Source organism: Pinus tabuliformis, chromosome 8 (assembly GCF_031772625.1).
Source record: "Pinus tabuliformis cultivar Carrire ecotype Pingquan chromosome 8, CPIR1, whole genome shotgun sequence".
In the NCBI taxonomy this organism is placed as follows: Eukaryota; Viridiplantae; Streptophyta; class Pinopsida; order Pinales; family Pinaceae; genus Pinus; species Pinus tabuliformis.
Window position 1 is genome coordinate 1,884,600,067 of NC_142294.1, and position 22,130 is coordinate 1,884,622,196.

Genomic DNA, 22,130 nt, shown 5'->3' on the forward strand with positions numbered 1-22,130 from the left:
CCCAAAGTTACTTGTTCCCAACAAGTTGGCCTCAGCGAAGCCATTGGTTGCTATGTGAAGCTCTTGATATGAGATCCTTCGAAGCTCTAACTTTTGGAAAATATCCCTTGTGACATCAATGTTTTGTATATGCATATTCCTTCTCCATAGGAATCTTTAAAAAATGCAACATAGTATAAAAATAATGGTTCCACTCACAAGCAATAATACTCTTTTCACAATTGTATGATGGCCTCTTGGTGCTAGACAAGCAAATAAGTGAAATTCTTGTGGTCTACAAAGATATGGATTTCCTTGGAAGGACACGACAATTGAATGATTTGCAAAAGATCCTTCTTTTGGAATTTCACCAATGAGCTTGGTAAAGGACAAATTCAAATATTGAAGCATTTTTAATTTGATGAGAGTAGTTGGTATTGTACCCGACAAGAGTTGGAAGAGAGATCTTGGCTTAGAAGACTTTGTAAATTTTCAAGTGAATCTGGAATAGATCCTTGGAAGAAGTTTTGAGATAGATTCAACCAATATAGTTCAACACAACTTCCAAGTGTACTTGCAATGATTCCATCAAGTAATTGCCAAATATGTCTATAGCTTGAACCATTGCAAGTTTACTAATCTCTCTAGGCAAAGAGCCTTCTAAGAAATTGCATGACAAATTTAAATAGAAATGTAGATTATAAAGTCCATCAATTTCTCTTGGTATCCTTCCGGTGAGCATATTGTGAGACAAGTCAAGCAATTCAAAATTTGTACAATTTCCTAAGTTGGAAGGTATGCTTCCTAATAATTAATTGTGATAAAGGAGGATATCTCTTAGTTTTTTAAGGGATGCAAGGGAATTGGGAATCTTTCCAGAGAGAATGCTTCTACTAACATCCAAGAGACCTAGTCAATGTATTTGTTGAAAGTCATTAGGTATGTTTCCCTCTAATTTGTTGTTTACTAAATATAACCTTTCTAAATTTTTAAGGTTTCTTAAAGATGGAATGTTTCCACCTAAATGATTGTTAGATAAATCTAGAAATGTTAGGTTGCTAAGATTTCCTATTTGTGGAGGTATGTTTCCTTCTATCATGTTTCCTGTGAATGACAAGTAAGACAATTTGGGAGAAAGTTTTCCTATGGGGGCAAGGCACCACTTAGTTTATTGTCACCTAACTTTATTTCCTTTAAATGTGAACAATTGGTAAGAGCAGCAAAAAAGGGCATGGTGGTAGCACTACCACTACTAAGTTGATTAAAGTGCAACCATAAGTTCTCAAGAAGAGATAGCTTACCCAACTCTATAGGGATATTCCACTAAGTTGATTTCCCCATAAATAAATTGTACTTAAGTTAACCATTTTTGACAAACAAGAGGGATATTGCCAGTGAATTTATTTTGATAAATTAAGAAATTGATCAATGTAGAAATATTAAACAAGGAAGTGGGGATGGATCCTGATAATTTATTCTCACAAAGATAAAGAAATTGCAAATTGGTGAATAGTCCCAATTCTTGTGGAATGCTTCATGTGAGCTTGTTCGTACAGATGTCCAAATGAATTAAACTCGAGATATTTAACAAAAAAGTTGGAATGGCCCCTCACATTCCAAAGTGTCCCAAATAGATTAACAAACACAATTACGATACACTGACACCAACTATAGCAAAATCTCAATTATGATGAATGACACCAACCATGTTATTTGCCATTATATAAAAATAATAAAAATTAGACTGCTCACTAATTAGAAAGGAAATATTTAGAACCTGATAATTCATTGTCAAAGAGATCTAGACTGCTGACTAATTAAAAAGGAAATATTTAGAACCTGATAATTCATCGTCAAAGAGATCAAGTATTTGCAGGTTGGTGAGTGGTTCCCATTCCTGTGAAATGCTCCCAATAAACATGTTTCTGGCCATGTCCAAGTCAATTAAACTCGAGATATTTGATAAAGATGTAGGAATAGCTCCTGACAATGCAAAATTTGAACAAATAAGTTAGCAAACTCAATTATGAACCCATTATGGCAAATGGCAGTAAGCATTAAAAAAAATCCAATTAATATGATCTGAAACGAATCATGTCGTTTTCTACAATATAAATAACAATCCAGAATTTGGCCTGCTTAAAACTCAAAGAGGGAATATTAGTACCTGATAATTCATTACCACCTACGTAAAGCCTTTGCAAGCTGGTGAGTAGTCCCAATTCTTGTGACAATGTCCAGCTTAGTTAAAGTCGAGATATTTGACAAAAGCGTATGAATGGCTTTTAATAATGCAATTTATACAAAAATAGGTTAGCAAACTCAATTACGGTGGTATTGCGATAATCATAGCAAAATCTAATTACATGAAATGACACCAACCATAAACCATATTGCTTTCTGCAGCATAGAAAATAATCAAGAATTACGCCTGCTCATTCCTCGAAGAGGAAGGGGATATTTAACACCTGATAATTCATTCTCCCAGAGGTAAAGTATTTGCAGGTTGGTGAGCAGTCCCAGTTCTGGTGGAATGCTCCCTGTGAGCTTGTTTGCCGCAATACCCAACTGAGTTAAACTCGAAATGTTTGATAAAAATGTGGGAATGGTCCCTGGCAGTGGAAAGAGTGCGCAATTTGGTTAGCAAGCCCAATTATGGTGGAATGGCACCAGACAACATTGTATTTTACAATATAAAATATAATCGACCCTGAAAAACCAATATGAAAAATAATGAGCACTGAAAAAAATGGTACCTGTGAGGTCGTTGTACCCCAAGTAAAGCTGTTGTAAATGTTTGAGGAAGGTGAACTCTCTAGGATATTTCCTTGCAATAGATTGTTGCGCAACCAGAGGCTTCTCAAACGAAAGAGGCGTCCCAGTTGTGGTGGAATATGACCATGGAGAGCATTGGCACTGAGATTAAGCGTATGGAGAAATGACAAATTGCCCGAGGGAAGGAGATATGGAGCCGCTCAGATCCATGCCACTTAGGTCCAGAGAGACCACACTGTCCTCGTGCCTGCGACTGCACGTAACGGCAGTCCAGTTGCACAGGTGGACTGCAGGACTCCAGTTGGCCATGGAAGCATGAGGATCATTGGTAATATCGTTCTTGAATGACAAGAGCCATTTCCGATTGCCATGAAATTTGTGCGCAGAGAAGGAGAAGGAAAAAGAGCATACGAAGAGGAAAAACAAGATAGGGAAAGGAAAATGAAAACATAGAAACGCCATGGTGCTTGAAATGCAGAGACGAGGAGAGTAGAAGAGCAGAAGTGCAGTGGTGTGTAGGTGGCTTCTCACATGGTATTTATAGACGGAAAGCAATAGTCGTAGAGAGAGGAAAATCCTGCATTGTCGTAAGACGGAGAGGAGATCGGAAGTCAAGATATGCGAGGGAAAAATATAAGACAATGAGAATGATACAGACCGGAGCACCTCAAAAAGCTGGAAATGTAATAATTTTTGTTTTTTGAGATTTTTTGGCAAAAATCAGATGAGAAACTATTTGTCTACGCGTTTCGAACCAATCAGTGTAGTTCATCGTCAGGACGATGAACCACACTGGTTGACGATGAACCATACTGGTTGGTTCGAAACGCGTCGACAAATGGTTTATCATGTGATTTTAGCCAAAAAATTTCTCGCAAACTTGTTATGGGAGTTTGAGTTATAGATCACAGAAGCCTCAGCTCTACAATTTTTATTTTATTATTTTTATATTATAATATTTTTACCGGTATATTTTGGTAAAAAACTGAAAATGTAATAATTTATATTTTATTATTTTTATATTAAATATTTATATGGCCTTGTTTCTGATTTTGGTCAAAAAGCTGAAAATTTAATAATTAATATTTTATTATAAATATAAATTTAATAATAATTGGGGTGAGACAGACCAGAGAAGTTCATAAGTGGAGATATCTGACGTGTAGAGTAGGCCCTTAATCGTACCAAACTCTCTTTTCGAAATTATAAGCCAGAAAGAGATATCCTAATTATTCATCCACAGTCAAAGATACGAGTCAAGATATGCCACGCCACTTTTTCTGCTGTACGATTTAACCTGGTGGAGAAGGTGTTTGGGTAGGTACTCCGCAAACAGAATTACAGTCATTTCGTTTTACATTGTATTTTCATCTTACGTTTGATTTTTGTTTTTGGGTTGGTGACCCTTGGTTTCAGGGTATAAATTTGAGGGGCATTTTTACTCATCAAGTAAATGATTGTATGGCATATTTCTTTTTAAATCGTACTTTGCATAATATTTAAATTTTATTTTTACTAATATTTTAAATATTATGTAATATGTGTTTTTGTTGTTTATATAAAATTATTTTTTTAATAAATCAATTTCATTTTTTTAAATATTCTGGCTTGATTATAAAATACTTTTCAACCAAATAATATTATAGATATATATGTTTTATATTATTTTAAAATTTAAATATAATTAACTATGTCTATTTGTCTATTTACCAAAGTAATCAATATTTTGGTGTCATTATATATAGTTACAATTTATGTAATTTTAAAGTTTTTACAAATTATATTTACATCATTCTTGTAAAGTTTTCTAGTATCTTGATTAAGTTTATTAATTGTAACATATTTTGAAGAGTAAGGATTGATTTCAACTTTTTAATCTGATAAGTTGGTGTCAAGGATGACCATATAAATAATAAAACAAGTTTGAACCTACTTTTAAATAGGAATTTGTTATGATTCTAACAGGTCAAACAATAATAATACATTGGACAAGTAAGAAGAATAGAGCTCTCCAACAAGCAAGTTTACACTAAAGGAAAGAACAAACCAAGTTGAGTTTAGATTCAAGTATGAACTAAATGAAAACATCACAACATTGTTAACCACACATTAAGATTTCCATATCCAACCACAAAATAGATTTGTTTTCTAATCAAATTAATAAATAAACCAAAAGTGAGATCTATCACCATTGTACCAACACTAAATAAACTACATAAAACCAGTGACCCATGGCTATGGCCATGTCGTTTGAGTCTTAAACTAAAGCTTTAGGGTATTCGGCTTTAGGCTTTAGTGTGTACAATGAAACATTGCATAGTGTGAGTGAAGATGGAGAAGAGATTTTTGCTTATATTGAAATTTCAACATTATTGGGGCATTATGTGTTTATCTTGGAGTATCAACAAGCAAGATCACTAGGTTTTTTATTTTCTACAATTATACATATATATATTTCTAAAAGAAATAAATTTTTTTCATAAGGATCTAGCAATACAATTTCAAGCAAGATTGTGATTTTTTTGTTGTTTAAAATATATTTTTGAATGCATAAATGGATCCAACACCTTCAAAAACCTTTGGGGCACTCAATTCTATAGATTATACAACTTAAAGGCAAGTTTTTAAAAAAGCTCTACCGAATTTTGATTAAAATTAGCCTAAAAAAATGTCATGAAAAATGTCATTTCATCTATAAGTTGGACTCTCTCTCTTTTAAATTTCAAGTCCCCTATCAAATTGATGGTTTGAAAAATTGAATAACCTTCATCATTAACATGCACATTTTAAAACAATCAATTTTATGGTTAAATAAAAGAAATACGTGTAATTGTCCCTCAAATTTAACCTTGTTAATTGATAAATTTTGACTTTATAAATTATCTAACTACATTATATTGTGAGTGGAATTCCCCACACATTATTATATAATTTCATGATTTTCCAAGAGATTACCTTTGATGATATTTTTTATTTCTCTACTATAATTGTATCAAGATTAAATAATAGAGGTAAACATTTTTTAATATAAAGTAGGAATTTTTATTATAAATAAATTTAAAGTAACTTTTATAGTTTACTCTATAATAATATTTTTATAATTTATCTTTTTAAATTAGAGAATAATTAATAAGAATTTTAAGAAAGTAACATGAAACTCATAATTGTATCAATATGTAAACATTTTATATTCTTCATTTTTCTACTATAATTGTATCAAGATTAAATAATAGATGTAAACAATTTTCAATATAAAGTAGGAATTTTTATTATAAATAAATTTAAAGTAACTTTTATAGTTTCTTTTATAATAGTATTTTTATAATTTATCTTTTTAAATTAGAGAATAATTAATAGGAAATTTTATTTATTCATTTCTCTACCATAATTGTATCAAGTTTAAATAATAGATATAAACATTTTGCAATATAAAGTAGGATTTTTTATTATAAATAAATTTAAAGTAACTTTTATAGTTTGTTTTATAATAATATTTTTGTAATTTATCTTTTTAAATAAGAAAATAATTAATAGGAATTTTTTATTATATATTTTCATGATTTTCCAAGATATTACTTTTGATGATATTTTTCATTTCTCTACCATAATTGTATCAAGATGTAAACATTTTATATTATTCTTTTCTCTACCATAATTGTATCAAGATTAAATAATAAATGTAAACATTTTTCAATATAAAGTAGGAATTTTTATTATAAATAAATTTAAAGTAACTTTTATAGTTTGTTTTATAAAAATATTTTTATAATTTATCTTTTTAAATTAGAGAATAATTAATAGGAGTTTTTTATTATATTATTTCATGATTTTCCAAGATATTACCTCTGATGATATTTTTCATTTCTCTACCATAATTGTATGAAGTTTAAATAATAGACGTAAACATTTTTCAATATAAATTAGGAATTTTTATTATAAATAAATTTAAAGTAACTTTTATAGTTTGTTTTATAATAATATTTTTAAAATTTATCTTTTTAAATTAAAGAATAATTAATAGGAATTTTTTATTATATAATTTCATGATTTTCCAAGATATTACCTTTGATTATATATTTCATTTCTCTACCATAATTGTATGAAGTTTAAATAATAGATGTAAACATTTTTCAATATAAAGTAGGAATTTTTATTATAAACAAATTTAAAGTAACTTTTATAGTTTGTTTTATAATAATATTTTTATAATTTATCTTTTTAAATTAGTGAATAATTAATAAGAATTTTAAAAAAGTAACGTGAAATTTAAAAAAATAAAATTATATATATATATATATATATATATATATATATATATTATATATATATAATAATAATAATAATAATAATAATAAATTAACCTAAAATTTTAAATCTAGATTAAAATATTTATTATAATTAAATTTAAAAAATAAAATTAAAAAGTGAGTAGTTTTTCAATGCTATTTTTTGAAAAGTTTTCCGGTTTATTTTCCAATTTAATTTGTATAGAATCTGAGAGGGTTTCATTGAAATCATAAGTTTGATGAGTTCACAATTGAACTACACAGGGGTTTTTGGGGTGTTGAATCCATAAATGTAGTCAAGAAAACGAGTTTAAACAACACAAATCAAGATTTGACCACAATTTTTTTCGCCGGATTCTGGCTAGAAATATGTAGGCAAGTCCAAAAAATCACACTTAAAGACTACACCATTAAAAAGATTCAAACCAATAAAAAATTTAATAATTAATAAAAAATATTTGTGTGAAGAGGCTCTCTCTAGCCTAGTGTGGTGGAGATGACTTATGTTAAATAAAATAAAATTAAAATTAAATGGTTTTTCCCATGGTATTTTTCTCTAATGTAACTCATTTAAAGGCTATTAATTAAACAAGTGTAAATCCATCTTAACTTTAAAATAAAATAAATTTAAATTAAAAAAAAAAAAAGTAATAATTATAATTATCAATAAAATATTTTAACTGGATAAAATTACATAAAACCAAAAATAAAATAAAATAAAAAAACATAAAATTAATGATTATATTATAATTATAATCACAATTAATAATTAAATCAACCTAGATGCATGATCTATCAAGCACAAAGAGTGATCAAATTTCTTTTCACTCTAAAAGAGGTTTGCATCTTAAGAGATTTGACCCCGCCATGCACTTGGTAGATCGAGAATTAAGATGGATCATTTTATAAAAATAAAATATAAAAATGTAATTCAATATTTAATTTCATCAAACAATAATAATCAGTATCATAATTTATAATTCATAAATTAATAAAGTCGTGAAATCAACCTCCTTCGATCTTAACTCTGGATGTATCAAGGGCCTAGAGGAATCAAATCCCTTTAAGTGCAAACATTTTCTCAAGTTTTGTACTAAGAAAATAAGTTTGCACCTTGAGATATTTGATCCCTCTTGTCATTTGATAGCTTTGAAGTTAAGATGGTTCTAGACTAGTTGTAATATGTGGAGGAATGTGAGTGGTGATGGCTCACTTGGTTGAGTTTTGTTGAAATGATCTAATAAAATTTTGTTAATTGGGTTTTTCCCAAAGTTGGGGGTTTCCCAAGATAAACATTGTGGCCATTGTGTTTATGTTTCATGGTTGTTTTTAGTTTATTGTTAATTCTCTTATTAGTTTTTATTATATGTTAAGTTGAATAGCAAAAGCATAACTTGCAAATAAATGTTAATTGCAGAAAATAATGGCAAATAAACAAGATAGTGGAATAATCAAACACAAAAATTGACACAATGTTTTATGTGGTAAAACCCTCCTTGCAAGGGAAACATCTGCGGGGCAATGATAATCGATATTCTTATTATTCTTTCTTATTGTCTCTACAAGCTTACATGGATAAATAAGAACCTGTCAAAATTTTTCTAAATTTGTCAAGAGATTTTAAAGCAATTACATAAGAAACTTTTTACATAAAACAAAAAAGTTCCTTTTATATGTTTTTCCCAAAACTTAGCTTAGAAAAAACAACTCAAACCAAAGCAATCGATTTTAGCTATTATTCAAGAATATAGATAAATAGTTGGCAAATTATAACAATCTCCACCTTGACAACAATTTACTTAATATATCATCCCCAAAATATTCATCACCTTCCTTGCAAGCCAAAGGAAGCTAGGCAGCATTTCAACTTCTCTAACAAAATTGGTTTTGTGAACATGGCTACACAAGTTTTCTTTGGTATGGAATTTTTCCAAAGCCACCACTCCACTTTCATCAATAAAATATCTTACAAAATGGTATTTAATAGGCATATGTTTTTTCTTACTATGATAAGTTGGATTCCTTGCCAAATGAATAACACTTTGACTATCACAAAATACTTTCACATTTTCCTTCATTCTTCCAAACTCACCTAGTAAACCTTTGAACCAAATTTCCTCTTTGCAAGCATGTGAGACAACTATGTATTATGCCTTAGTAATGGATAAAGTAACTAGGTTTTGAAGCTTTGACATCCAACTAACAAATCCACTTGCAAGAGCAAAAACATATCCAAAAGTGAATCTCATCTTGTCAAAGTCACCTCCAAAATCTGAATCAACATAACCACATATTGAATCACTACTACCATTATAGGTGATACAATAATTATTTGTGCCCCTAAGATATCGAAGCACACATTTCATTGTTGCCTAATTCTCTCTACCTGGATTTGTCATGTATCTACTAACAACAACAATTGCATGTGAGATATCTGGTCTTATACTAACCATCGCATACATTAAGCATCATACTGCATTAGCATATGGTACACGAGACATATACTCTTTTCCTTCATCATTACTAGGACACAAACTTGAAGAAATCTTGAAATGGGAAGCTAAAGGGATTTGAACAGGTTTCACATTATTAATGTCGAATCTCAAAAGTATTTATCCACATATTTTCGTTGCGATAACCAGAACTTGCCATTTTTCTTGTCTCTATGTATCTCCATGCCCAATATTTGTTTTGTTTCTCCAGGATCCTTTGTTTCGAAAGTCTTATCCAACTGAGCCTTTCACCTGTTGATCTCAACCATGCTTTTTCTTGCTACAAGCATATCATCAAAATATAACACCACAATATGAATATGCCATTTTTCAACTTTTGAAAGTAAATACAATGATCATACTCACTTCTGGTAAAATTGTGGATCATCATGAAGGAATCAAACTTCTTGTACCATTGCTTAGGAGACTGCTTCAAGCCATATAATGAATTCTTGAGTTTGCAAACAAACCTCTTGTTGTCATTTTGAACAAACCCTTATGGTTATTCCATATATATATCCTCATCCAAATCTCCAGGTAAGAATTTTGGTTTAACATCTAGTTTCTCTAACTCTAGATCAAGTAACACAACTAATGCTAACATAACTCGAATTGAAACAAGCTTAGAAATTGGTGAAAAAATTTCATGGAAATCAATACCTTCCTTCTGAGAATATCATTTTGCAACAAATCTTGCTTTGTACTTCTAAATAGTATCACTAACACCTTTATTCAATTTGTAAATCCACTTGCAACCGACCACCTTCCCATCCTTAAGAAATTCCATAGATCACGTGTCTTATTTCTTTATAAGGCATCCATTTCCTCTTTCATTGATACTTTCCATTTATCACTATCAGATACTTCTATTACTTCCATATAACAACTAGGCTATCCATAATTAGCAATTAAAGCAACAAATGTAGAAAAATTATCATACCTTTTAGAAGAAAATCTGATCCGTTTAGATCTTCGTAGGGTTTGTTGTTGTATTTTGTTAGTTTCTTGAGAAACTGTTGTATCCTCATCTTCTTCTGTAGGAGTTTCTTCATGAACATTTTCATGATACTCCTCCAAAAGATTTAGTTTCCAATTTAACTTGCTAAATCTATGGTACTTTTTCCTATTTCATTTCACCATTTACATATGATTTTATGAGTGACGATTCATTAAATATGACATCTCTATTAATGATGATTTTATGGGTAGAAGGATCCCGCAACCTATATCCCTTAAATTCATCACCATATCCAACAAAGATTAGTCTTTTTTATTTTGGATCTAATTTAGAACATTGATTCTTTGGAATAAGAGCATATGAATCACAACCAAAAACTTTAAGATTTGAATAATCATAAGGTTGACTAGTCATTACCTCTTTTGAAACCCTACAATTAATTGCAGTTGATGGTGACCAATTTACCAAATAACACATTGTAAGAACTACTTCTTCTCGCAATTCCTGCTGCAACTTGACATTACTAAGCATATTGTTGGCTCTCTCTAGAAGAGTCATATTCATGCAATCAAAAATACCATTTTGTTGAGGAGTATAAACTGTGGTTTTATGTCTTTGGATCCTAGCTTACTTGCAATAATTTTGAATTCCTTTGGAGTAAAATCAGTTCCATTGTCAGTTCTCAGAAATTTAATTGACCTGTTAGTGCTCTTTTCAACCAAAGTTCTATACTTCTTAAAAGCATCAAATACACTAGCCTTTTTTTTCCAGTAAATAGATCCACACCTTTCTAGAGTAATCATTTATAAATGTTACAAAATATGAAGATCCTCCAAAAGAGATTTTAGGAGATGGTCCCCAAGGATCTGAATGGATGTAATCAATGATACCTTTACTATCATGTTTTCTTGTTTTAAATTTATCTCTCGATTATTTTCCATAAATACAATGCTCACATAAATTCAAATTCAAATATTTCAACCTTGGAAGTAACTTACAATCAACCAATACCTTCATCCCTTTATTGCTCATATGCCCCAAGCACTGATGCCATAAACGAGTAGAGTCACTTGCACCTTCAGATGCTACTGTTGCATGATCTATTTCTATCCTTCCTTCAAGCTTATAATGGTTCCCAAACCTTTTAGTCATCATGACTACGGAGATGCCTTTCGTCACCTTCATAACTCCACGTTGAACACTACATTTATAACCAGCAGAATATAACACTCCCAAATATATTAAGTTCTTTCTAAGCTAAGGCACGTGCCTCAGCTCTATTAATGTTCTAACACTACCATCACACATTTTAATCCTGATACTACTAATCCCAATAGTTTTGCATCTAACATCATTACCCATGAAAACCACACAATCATCAATAAATTGGTATGAAGAGAACTAATTCCTATGAAGACACATATGATGGGAAGCACCAGAATCTAACAACCAATTTTGATGATGTTGGGAAATATTAGAAGTGGATAATACCACATTAACAATACCTGAAGTAATTTTAGTTGAATTAGCTTCCATTGTAGGGTCCTGTTAGCGCTTGAAATTTCACCTCAGGCTGAGAAAGGTAAACCTCAAGGCAACATCAAACCATTTAGCCTCGTAGCTAGCCCTACAGGGCAGGAGAAGGCTCTCTCCGGTCTATCTCAGTAAAATCTTCAATAGATGAGATGACCAATAAGGTAACACTGATATTAGGCTAGTAAACTGATCAAAGAGTTTGATTTGGGGTTTTTTGGGTTTTTGGTGGCAAATTGAGGAGAGGGCAATTTTGGGTGCGGGGATTGGACACAGTTTCTGCAGGGGGTTCCTTGGGGCGAGGTAGGAAACAGTATTGATGCCTTAATTTGATTGGGTGATCAGGAATGAAAGATGAGGAGCTAAAGAGAGCAAACAATGACTTTGAATTCTCTTTAGACAGTCGAAAACATTGAAATTAAACAAATTTAAAAGCAGAGCATGGCAAGCATGAATTCTTACTTTAACACTTCATTTGTTTAATGTGCAGAAGCAAAAGAAAGGAAATGATTCACATAAACACACTTACAAGAACATTGAGAAACACACCATCAATACATGAGTCCACAAGAATCCCAAAGAGGACTGCAAAACCCTGGTCTTCCTTAGCCAAAAATTGCAGAGATACAAGTGAAATAATACAATGATAGCTTCTCCCTCAAGAGTCCAACCATGAAAATGAGCAAGAAAGTACATAATATAGATGATCTAACCTCTTTCCCTGCCTCCATGGGTCGAGCTCACTATCCTAGGAGCTGTTTCAACCACTTCTAAACTAAGCACTACAATCTAGGCAGTCAAAACAACTTGCCTCTATAAGCTAGGAAACCAATCCATTCATTAAATATTTACCCTTTACATGAATGAATCTTCTAGAAGTGTTAAACAAGAGTAAAAGTGTCTTAGAGTTACAATAATTACATCAAAGATAATCTCATCTTCCACCCCAAAAAGTCAAATTGGGTCAAAACTGCGTTTTCTGGGCTGTACAATGCAATCTGGCAAAAGTTGCCTGACGGGTCGCGCGACCCTGCCTGATGGGTCACGCGCCTTTGGAGCGATGTTTGAGGCACTTGTATGTGTCCAAATTGAGCAAAAGTGGGCTTTTTGGAAAGTTCTGTGAGTCTACTTTCCAACCCAACTGGAATTTTTGAATTTGGAGGTCATTTGCCCTGTCAAAACGTAATTCTCCCAAGACTGGTTTCTGCAACTCAAAAAAGGGCCAGAAAGTCATTTTTTGGTAGTTTTTTGACCTTTTGGGGGACCAAAACTGCACAAAATCTCAAGTCCATCCATGGGCATATGTAACTTTGCATGAAAAATCTAGAAATGCTGAGATTTTGCCAAACTGAGTTGCCATGATGTAGGGTCGCGCGGGGGCTGAGACCCGTTAATGGGAAAAACCTGCAAATTGTCTGAAAATGTCAAAATTCACCCAAAATTCTCAAAAAAATTTGGGTTTTGTGCTGTGGCTGGGCTAATTAGTGCCTTGATCTTTGAGGGAAGCCTCAGCCAAGATACAGAGTGGATTGGTCATCTTTTTCCGTTTAAGGGCCTCGGACAACCGCCTTTGAAACATTTTCATCTTGGCCTTGCACACATGCATTCTTGCCCAGTAATGGTTTTTCATGTTCCTAAGCAATTTCTTCTCTTGGTTGGCCTTAGCCAACAGCCTCTCTAAGTGTGCATTCTCCTGGATGAGCATGGACTCTCGGTCAGCGGGCAAGGGATCACCGGGTCTTCTTCGGTTCAAGACTCGGTCACTACGAATCCTCCGTAACTCATCAAGTGTCTGCTCATCTTCCAACTGTTTGTTGCGCTGCTCAAGGTATGTGATGGTCCATTGTGCCCCCTCTAATCTCCTCTGCAAGGCATCATTTTCAGCTCTGAGATGCTGAATGGTCTCCTTTGCCTCTTGGCTCGGAGAACTAGCCTCTAGATCAACAAGCTCAATATCGGGAACTCCTGATGGACCCTCATCAATCATGGGTTGTTTGCCCCTCTCTGGTACCTGTGCTGGTGAAGAAAGCGAGGCCCCTTCCACCTGATGTGGAGATAACACTCGCTGAGCCGGTGATGAAGGCGAGACCCCTTCCACCTGCTGTGGAGATAATACTCGCCTAGCTGCTGCAAATAAGGCCCTCGGGCCTTTCTGATATGTAACCAGAGGTGAGGAGCTGACATGTCTAGTGAGAGGAATGTCATGCTGCTGTGATGGTCCTCCCTCCTCGTGAACAACCCCATGATGTGGTGAAGGTGGTGTTGTGAAAAAATCTCGAGAGATGAACTCATCCCAAGAGATGCCCTGCTGAGTCAACTGATGCAATACCACTAGCTGAATCAAACCATAATGATAAAGGCTCCTGTACTACTGTGTCGGGATCTTCCTCTGCATCATGGACACCATCTTCTCAATGTTCTGATAGAAGAAAACAGGGATGTTCATCATCCTCACTCGGGTGAAGTGCATCAGGAGGCGAATGTGGTATGAATATACTTGTGAAAATCTACCCTCACAAGTAAAATAATGCATAATGAGCCTCATGATGGGAGCATACTCACTCCTGAGAAATCTGAAGGGAAACACTCCTGTCAAGTGTCTCATGAGTGCTGGTCTAACGAAAGGCTCAAAATGAACACTATCCAACACTTTGCATTTATTCCATATCTCTCCAACATTAGGTATCCCTGTGGCCTGTGCAATCACCTCAGGTGTCAAAGTGAACTCTACCCCGGCAAGGTTGACATGTCTATCATGCAAGTGTAAAACAAACAGGCGAGCCAACTCTCTGTGGTGCTGAATACGAGAGATCCTCTCACAAAACTCATAACATGACATATACTGAAAGCAAGAGACTGCCATAGGACAGACCTGTAATTCTGCTAAAGATATGGGCTCCTCTCGCCTGTGATGTCCACCTTTTCCACCCTTATGTGGCCTCCTCTGTACCTCAATCTCTGGAGATGATGAATGGTCATCACTCTGCTCATATGTTTCAGTGTCTGACATGTTTGAGGAGCAGAATGGACAAAATGTACTGTTGTTTCTGCCTTTAAAAGTGCTGAATTCTATGCTGTTTCAAGGGGACAATGACATGAGGGAAATGTTAGGGGAGGGACCTTTTTACAAGGAATTGGGAATATATGAACATAACAGGGAATTCAAGGAAACATTGCAAACAATTTTTGCAGATAGGAATACATTTTTATACTCTGGGATATTGGGAAATCATTTGCAAAGATCACTGCATATGGGAATACAAGTATAAAAAGGGAAAATATGGGAATATGAATACATGTATTAACAGGGGAAGATAAGGAAATATACAAAACTTTTTACATATTCACTAACAAATTGTTGTGTTTTCTCATGCATATGGTGCAGCAAGATTAGGGTTTGAGTGTTTTTGATGCTTTGGGAGAGGGGTAGGGTTTGTATTTTTAGTGATTAGGGAGAGGGGAGGGTTTGCATTTTATTTATGGAATAGTATGGGAAGCTAGATATGAGTACACATATGAGTGGAAAGGGGAAGGAGGGAAACAATTACAAAGGGAAAAAACCTTGAAACAACACAAACCCTAGCACATTTAACCATTAACATTACAGTCATTTGAAATTTCATCCACTTGCACAATTTAACTTTTAAACACAAGCATGAGGGTCATCAATCATAACCAACCACCAAACTGAAGTGTAGAGGGCCTACCTCGAACAATCTTGAAGATTTGAGGGAGTTTGAACGGTTTCGAATTGAATTTGCAGGGGAAACCTTGACGGGTCGCGCGCCACGCCCAACGGGTCGCGCGCGCTTGACGGGTCGCGCCCGTTACAAAATGCACTGCGGAAATGGCGCTGACGGGTCGCGCGCCTGGCCTGACGGGTCGCGCGCCTGTCCTGAGCCCGAATTCGACCAGACTTTGCCCAAAACTCTTGAATGCTTGCTCACTCTCACTCCTCAATGCCTTGGATGCACAATGAGAGTAAAAGGAGGGAGATTGAGTGTTTATAGGTTTCATTTGAAAAAATTTCATGCTCAAACCCACTTTCTAAAGTTTTCTCATTGACACTTTTTAAAACTGACTTTTTGGCTTCCTTTGTCCTAAAATTGACTCTTTTAGTGCTTTGACTTGATTCTTTTTGCAGGGAGATCATCTGAGGGATCTTGGCAAGGGGACCAGGGTTACTGCTGCCCTTTTGAAGTCTTTTTGAAATTTCATCACTTTTTACAAAAATTTAAAATGACCTTGGGTTTAAAAACAGAGTTTTTAAATCCAAGGTGAAAATGAACTGTACAAGATAAAAATATCAAAGAAACATCTTTACAATCCTCCCTCTGGCTTGCTGAGCACTTATGAACTTTCAGAGACATGACCTTGCAGAGATAAATGACCAAAACCCTAGACCTAGGAATTGACTTCAAGACAAAACAAGACAAGCTTTGAAAGAGCTTAATGACTGATATGACCTGATCCAGCAATGCCAAGAGGGGCACAAAGACACCGGCTCCTCCATCAGGGTTATGGCATGCCTAATGGAATGCAAAACATGACACTGATGAGACACCTACCTATGCAAATGCAAAGAGTTTTGATCACTGATGGAGGGCTCAAGACCGACTCTAACAGGTCCTTTTTAGCAACTTTTTCCTTTATTTTCCAGAAATCCTTCATAAGATTCCATGATTTGTTACAATACCAACACTTTAACTTACACTTTCTTCCTCTTGACTTGGATCTTGATGTATTTCTCAAATTTTGATCTTTTTCTTTTGATCGACCTTTGGCCACCATTGCTTCTGATGTTGAGGTTTCAAGGCTAGATTTCCACTTTGTCTCCTCAGAAAACAAATATCCCACAACAACATCAAAATGAATGGTATCGGTAGAACTAAAACTGATAGAGGTTACAAAATGATCCCAATACTCAGGAAAAGAACACAATAGTGTAATTGCCTTGTCTTCCCCTCCAATATTTACATCTATACTATACAATTGACATAAAAGAGTATTGAAATAATTCAAATGATCAAATATCTTTACCTTCCTTCATCCACAAACTGTATAACTATGCTTCAAGTAGATTCTATTGGTCAAGGACTTCGTTATATAAAGTCTTTCTAACTTGGTCCATAAGCTTGTAGTTGTTTTATCTCCAACGATGCTAAAAAACATGACATCTGCCAAACATAGGAAAATAGCACTGAGAGCTCTTGCATCCATGTCTTATCAGTCTTCTTCATCCATGTCCATGACTTTCTTTGCCTTGCCCAACAATGTCTTTTCCACTCCTTATTGCAAGATCATATCCTACATCTTAACCTTCTAGACCATAGCTGAAAGCTATTACTTCCATTGAACTTTTCGATTACAATCTTTGCACTTTGCATCTTTGCCATTAACACAAACATTTCCCAAAATATCTAATATCACTTTTTGAGTTGAGCAACGAAAGCATAACCCGCAAATACACTTTAATTGCAAAAAATAATGAGAATTAAAAAAATATAGTATAATAATCAAACACATAAATTGACACAATGTTTTACATGGCAAAACCCTCATTATGAGGGAAACATCCACGAGGAAATTATAATCGGTATTCTTATGATTCAAGGGAGATTTACAACAGTCAACTCACAGGCATACATTATCCAACCATTCAATCCACTCTCCATTCATTTTATGTGTTTTTATTGCCTCTACAGGATTACATGGATATATAGAAACCTGTCAAATTTTTTCTAATATGTCTGTAACTTTTAAAGCAGCTACATAAGAAACATTTGACATAAAAAAAGGTTCCTCTTGTATGTTTTTTCCAAAATTTAGATTAGAAAAAACGACCCAAACCAAAGGAACCCATTTTAACTATTATCCCAATAATATAGGGAAATAGTTGGCAACTTCTAACATTTTCTCTCCAAATTTTTTTAATATTTTGTATCAAATTCAAGTGTTCGATTCCATGATGTTTTCCATGGGTTCATTTGGCTCAGTGAGTGTGAGAATGAGTGTGACAAAGGGAACTAGAAAATTGTTACTTCTTTTCATGGAAGTAACTAGTTTTTTTCCATATGAGAAACACGAAGCTGTTGGATGAAGCAACGAACCATGTTATGAATGAAAGCAGAGAAAAGACGTAACAATGAGAGAAAATTTCATAGCAGTGGAGCCTATGGCAATGTTCAAAGGTAGAGGAATCTTTATTGGTCAAAGGATATCTCGAGAGGGATTGTCTAGCGAGGTAGACATTATGGGAGTGATTTGGATACCTCTAAATATAGGAGTGGTTTTCGTTACCCTATTGATGAAATGTTGACCTATGCCAACCACGCACTATGGGAAGAACATATGAATAGCCCCTAGAAATTTGTATGATTATGAAGTTAATCAAATTTTCATGACCTTTGGAAAACAAATTCCAAAAGTTAACAGAGGGATCAGGAGGCCTACAACAAAACTAACCTCGGTATCGAGATCTCAAGGTTGAAAGAAGAGGATTTGAACTCATACCAATAGTAGTAGGGAAATGATGCTAATGCGGTAAATATCTTCTTTTCCAAGATGATGTGCCTATTTATTGGGGAGTGGTGATGGAGTACAAGAGTTAGTGAAAATTGTCAATCCACAAGACTAGTTCTCGTGGAATGCTCCTTGTGAGCTTGTTTGTGTCAAATGTCCAACTCAGTTAATCTCGATATCTTTGACAAAGATGTGGAAATAGCTCTTGACCATGCAAAATGTGAACATATAGGTGAGAAAACCCAATGTCGGTAGAATGAAACAGACCATGGAAAAATCCAATTATATTGAAATGCCACCAACCATATTGTTTTCAACACTATAAATTTGGGTTGCTCACTAGTCAAAGAGGGGACATTTAGTATGTGATAGTTCATTAATGTAGGATACGTAAAGTGCTTGTAGGTTGATGCTCTGTGTGAGGTTGTTTATGGAAATGTAAAACTCAATTAAAATTGAGATATTTAACAAAGGTATTATAATGGTGCTTGAAAATGAAAAGTATGCACAGATAGTTTAGCAAATCCAATTATAGTGATGTGGAAACAAAAATAGTAAAATCCAATTTTTGTTGAGAAACGATCTTGGAGAGAATTTCCACTGAGCTTTAGCATATGGAGAAATGACAAATTGTCAAGTGAAGGAGAGATGGAGCTTCCTAGATCCACGCCACTTGGGTGGAGGGAGACCACTTTATTTTTGTGCATGGTAATGATAGTCCACAGGTGGTTGTTATTGTTCCAGGAGTATGATTTTGAAGTTATTGTGAAGCTTGGACGACTGAATACGGGACCAGACCATCTGTCACACATCGAAACGGGGGAAGAACCCACTAATTTGGAGGAGGAATTGCCTGATGCATACCTCTTTGTAGTGCACATTGCAGATGGTCACTTTGAAGACATCATACACTTCCTAACAACAGGAACTGCCCCGGAAGGCTACACCATCCAACAGAAAAAGGAGTTAGTGGTGCGTGTGATAGACTTTTCTCTCATTTCCAGACATCTGTACAAAATGGGGTATGATGGAGTATTACGACGATATGTACCAGAGTTTGAATGGAGCAGTATTCTCGCGGGCGTACATGGTAGTACTGCGGGAGGGCATTACGTAGGAAGGGCGAGCACACAGAAGATCCTACGCGCAGGGTTTTGGTGGCCAACCCTCCATCAGGATTCAAAAGCTTACAACAAGGCATGCGATGTGTGTCAAAGGACTGACAGGCCATCGCGGAGAGATGAGCTGCCTCTGAACCCATAGATGACGTTACAACCTTTCGAGAAATGGGCAATAGATTTTGTGGGACCCATTTAGCCTAAAGGAAAGAAGACGGGTGCGTGGTACATTATCACCATCGCTGAGTATTTGACTTGATGGGCGGAGGCATAGCCTATGAAGGATTGCACAGGCGTGACTGTTGCAAAGTTTCTCTTTGAGAATGTACTAATGCGATTTGGGTGTCCAAATATTTTGATGAGTGATCGCGGTACGCACTTTCTGAACGAAACGATTAGCGCGTTGAGGGAGGAATTTCAGGTATATCACCAGAAAAGCATGCATTATCACCCACAGGATAATGGGATGATGGAAGCATTCAATAAGGTACTAGAGAATGCACTGACCAAGGTTTGTAACACTCAGCGAAGTGATTGGAATGTACGCATACCCGCAGTACTATGGGCCTATCAAACGACATGCAAAAAGTTGATTGGACAGACACCCTTTAGGCTTGTATATGGTGTTGAAGATGTGATGCCCATGGAATACATTGTGCCTAGTCTGCACATAATGGAACTCACAGGTATGACGGATTGCAAAGCCCTGAAAGAGAGGCTCGCGTAGCTTGCTGAGCTTGAGGAAGAAATATTTTTGGCTGGATTTCACCAACAGGTCCAAAAGCAGCGTGAAAAAGCATGGCATGATCGGCACATTAAACTGCACACCTTTAAGGTAAATGATCTGGTTTTGTTATATGACAGCAAGTTTGATAAATTTCCAGGGAAATTTAGGATGCACTGGCTAGGGCCCTATGTCATTAAGGATATTACCAACGATGGAGCAATTCAGTTGGTTAAATTAAATGAAGATCCCTTCCCATGAAAGGTGAATGGCAGCAGATTGAAGCCATACACTGGTGATCTGGCGAGGTGACTATATGAAGGTAGCATAGTCTTAGCACTCTAGGCAGCTAAAAGGAGGCGCGGGACTATAAAATACACTGCCCGGGTTGGGGAACTGCGCAATTGGACGATTGTGCAGAATGAGGAGATGTCATAGGGTTCACGACAGCATGGAGAGAACTGTGCTACCCAGGAAAAAATCGCGTAGGTCAGCCAGAAAGTGATCATTAAATTCATTGTTCATGATTTGTCAATGAGAATACAACCAAATGGAGTAGATGACCGACATTTAAGACAAAGTTTATGGTAAAATCCTTGGAAATATGCCACCAATCCGGCATTAATGAACTGAATGTGGGGGGAACGGTCAGATTTCAATTCAAAATGGCCGATAAATTACATGTGGAGACCCAACGAAAAACACTTAGCATTTTAAACATTGAGTTGGTGAGTTCTCAGACATGCGTGATCCGCGCATTCTTCGAAGAATTACTTGACTACCTAGTGTTTGATCGATTTCTAGAGTCCAACCGAAATTTCATCTGTGATTTTATCCCAGGATCCAAGGCTATGGACGCTAAAGCAGTGATAGCAGAGGGGGCTATGCTGGAAGTTGTTATGGAGGCAGATGGAGTTGCTCTAGAGGTTACAACAGTACTAGCTGAAGTCCCCAAGTCCCCACAGATGCCTAGACCGAAGCATGCCCTGACTAAGGAGAGTGCGAAGGATAAGAAGGGAAAGCAGGCTGTGATACCAGTGCACGCGTCACCTAGAAGAAACCCACAGAAGGACAAGCCCACTGCACAAGAAAAGGGAAAAACCATTAACTTGGAGCCAGAGGAGGAAGAGATTGAGGACATCCCGATGGATGATGAGGATTTGGGGGTGGAAGTGGAGGACGTTGAAGTCGAGGGTTTTGACCCTATCACTAACTTGCTCGAATATGTCCCTCTGTGCAAAGGCAAGACCAAGGTGTCGAAGGACATAGACGAAAGAAAGGTCGCCCTGCACATACCTCTACTACGAGACGAGATTATCTTTGATGGACCGTGCTGGGGGTGGGTTCTGCTGTTGAAACTGGAAGATTGGGACTTAGCTGACACTGAGAAGTTCCCGCACTTGGCGACAGAACAACTAATGCACCATATTTCTCACACAACCACCAGGATGACTGCATTGGAACCGCGGAAGTGGCTCCGGGGTGTAGACAAGGCAGGTTTACTCAACTTGCTATGGGTGCCACACTACAATCGCACACCCATTACAATATTAGTCATGAAGTAGCTGCTATTCTTGGTGCACGATGGGTATCTGTGGCTGGAGGAGCCGATACCCATCACTGATAGGTTGATCCATAGGATCACATGGCTGCCCTATACAGGGGAAAATCTTGCCATGATGTTTTGTGGAAAATGTGGTGAGCAGGCCCTCGCAGAGGCCATGAAGAAGAAATTCAAGCTCG

General features: G+C 35.4%; 1 long non-coding RNA gene across 2 annotated transcripts; it reads right to left on the reverse strand.

The window, feature by feature from the left end:
* Window positions 1-415: 415 nt before the first annotated feature.
* LOC149243927 (uncharacterized) lies at window positions 416-3,401 on the reverse strand. Of its 2 annotated transcripts, none has more exons than XR_016245812.1 (3): window positions 2,736-3,401; window positions 2,147-2,591; window positions 416-1,962 (listed from the first exon to the last, which is right to left on the reverse strand). It is a non-coding gene; the product is annotated as an uncharacterized LOC149243927 (long non-coding RNA). The 2 variants fall into 2 exon arrangements; XR_016245813.1 differs by having other exon boundaries at window positions 2,448-2,591; window positions 2,736-3,374.
* Window positions 3,402-22,130: the final 18,729 nt, after the last annotated feature.